Genomic DNA, 2500 nt, shown 5'->3' with positions numbered 1-2500 from the left:
AAACGTCAGCCATCTCAGCACCCTGGAACCCCCCGGGTGGCACAGGGCTGGATGGGGCTTTCGTATATAGCAGGGACGGTGCTGCCTCTCGCTTCGCTCGCTGTCCGCCGCTCGCCGCTCGCTCGCGCAGCCAAAAATGGCCAGTTTTGGCCCGTTTTTGGGCCGTTTTGGCCAGTTTTTGGCCTGTTCTTGCATTGCGCGGTGACCGTCGAGAGCGGAGCAAAACGTCAGCCATCTCAGCACCCTGGAACCCCCCGGGTGGCACAGGGCTGGATGGGGCTTTCGTATAGCAGGGACGGTGCTGCCTCTCGCTTCGCTCGCTGTCCGCCGCTCGCCGCTCGCTCGTGCAGCCAAAAATGGCCAGTTTTGGCCCGTTTTTGGGCCGTTTTGGCCAGTTTTTGGCCTGTTCTTGCATTGCGCGGTGACCGTCGAGAGCGGAGCAAAACGTCAGCCATCTCAGCACCCTGGAACCCCCCGGGTGGCACAGGGCTGGATGGGGCTTTCGTATAGCAGGGACGGTGCTGCCTCTCGCTTCGCTCGCTGTCCGCCGCTCGCCGCTCGCTCGTGCAGCCAAAAATGGCCAGTTTTGGCCCGTTTTTGGGCCGTTTTGGCCAGTTTTTGGCCTGTTCTTGCATTGCGCGGTGACCGTCGAGAGCGGAGCAAAACGTCAGCCATCTCAGCACCCTGGAACCCCCCGGGTGGCACAGGGCTGGATGGGGCTTTCGTATAGCAGGGACGGTGCTGCCTCTCGCTTCGCTCGCTGTCCGCCGCTCGCCGCTCGCTCGTGCAGCCAAAAATGGCCAGTTTTGGCCCGTTTTTGGGCCGTTTTGGCCAGTTTTTGGCCTGTTCTTGCATTGCGCGGTGACCGTCGAGAGCGGAGCAAAACGTCAGCCATCTCAGCACCCTGGAACCCCCCGGGTGGCACAGGGCTGGATGGGGCTTTCGTATAGCAGGGACGGTGCTGCCTCTCGCTTCGCTCGCTGTCCGCCGCTCGCCGCTCGCTCGTGCAGCCAAAAATGGCCAGTTTTGGCCCGTTTTTGGGCCGTTTTGGCCAGTTTTTGGCCTGTTCTTGCATTGCGCGGTGACCGTCGAGAGCGGAGCAAAACGTCAGCCATCTCAGCACCCTGGAACCCCCCGGGTGGCACAGGGCTGGATGGGGCTTTCGTATAGCAGGGACGGTGCTGCCTCTCGCTTCGCTCGCTGTCCGCCGCTCGCCGCTCGCTCGCGCAGCCAAAAATGGCCAGTTTTGGCCCGTTTTTGGGCCGTTTTGGCCAGTTTTTGGCCTGTTCTTGCATTGCGCGGTGACCGTCGAGAGCGGAGCAAAACGTCAGCCATCTCAGCACCCTGGAACCCCCCGGGTGGCACAGGGCTGGATGGGGCTTTCGTATAGCAGGGACGGTGCTGCCTCTCGCTTCGCTCGCTGTCCGCCGCTCGCCGCTCGCGCAGCCAAAAATGGCCAGTTTTGGCCCGTTTTTGGGCCGTTTTGGCCAGTTTTTGGCCTGTTCTTGCATTGCGCGGTGACCGTCGAGAGCGGAGCAAAACGTCAGCCATCTCAGCACCCTGGAACCCCCCGGGTGGCACAGGGCTGGATGGGGCTTTCGTATAGCAGGGACGGTGCTGCCTCTCGCTTCGCTCGCTGTTCGCCGCTCGCCGCTCGCTCGCGCAGCCAAAAATGGCCAGTTTTGGCCCGTTTTTGGGCTGTTTTGGCCAGTTTTTGGCCTGTTCTTGCGTGGTGCGGTGACCGTCGTGAGCGGAGCAAAACGTCAGCCATCTCAGCACCCTGGAACCCCCCGGGTGGCACAGGGCTGGATGGGGCTTTCGTATAGCAGGGACGGTGCTGCCTCTCGCTTCGCTCGCTGTTCGCCGCTCGCCGCTCGCTCGCGCAGCCAAAAATGGCCAGTTTTGGCCCGTTTTTGGGCTGTTTTGGCCTGTTTTTGGGCTGTTCTTGTGTGGCGCGGTGACCGTCGTGAGCGGAGCAAAATGTCAGCCATCTCAGCACCCTGGAACCCCCCGGGTGGCACAGGGCTGGATGGGGCTTTCGTATAGCAGGGACGGTGCTGCCTCGCGCTTCGCTCGCTGTTCGCCGCTCTCCGCTCGCTCGCGCAGCAAAAAATGGCCAGTTTTGGCCCGTTTTTGGGCTGTTTTGGCCAGTTTTTGGCCTGTTCTTGCGTGCCGCGGCGACCGTCGTGAGCGGAGCAAAACGTCAGCCATCTCAGCACCCTGGAACCCCCCGGGTGGCACAGGGCTGGATGGGGCTTTCGTATAGCAGGGACGGTGCTGCCTCTCGCTTCGCTCGCTGTCCGCCGCTCGCTGCTCGCTCGCGCAGCCAAAAATGGCCAGTTTTGGCCCGTTTTTGGGCTGTTTTGGCCTGTTTTTGGGCTGTTCTTGTGTGCCGCGGCGACCGTCGTGAGCGGAGCAAAATGTCAGCCATCTCAGCACCCTGGAACCCCCCGGGTGGCACAGGGCTGGATGGGGCTTTCGTATAGCAGGGACGGTGCTG

Source organism: Musa acuminata, unplaced genomic scaffold (assembly GCF_036884655.1).
Source record: "Musa acuminata AAA Group cultivar baxijiao unplaced genomic scaffold, Cavendish_Baxijiao_AAA HiC_scaffold_284, whole genome shotgun sequence".
Classification (NCBI taxonomy): Eukaryota; Viridiplantae; Streptophyta; class Magnoliopsida; order Zingiberales; family Musaceae; genus Musa; species Musa acuminata.
The sequence above is the reverse complement of the archived record's forward strand: the minus strand, read 5'-3'. Positions refer to the sequence as shown.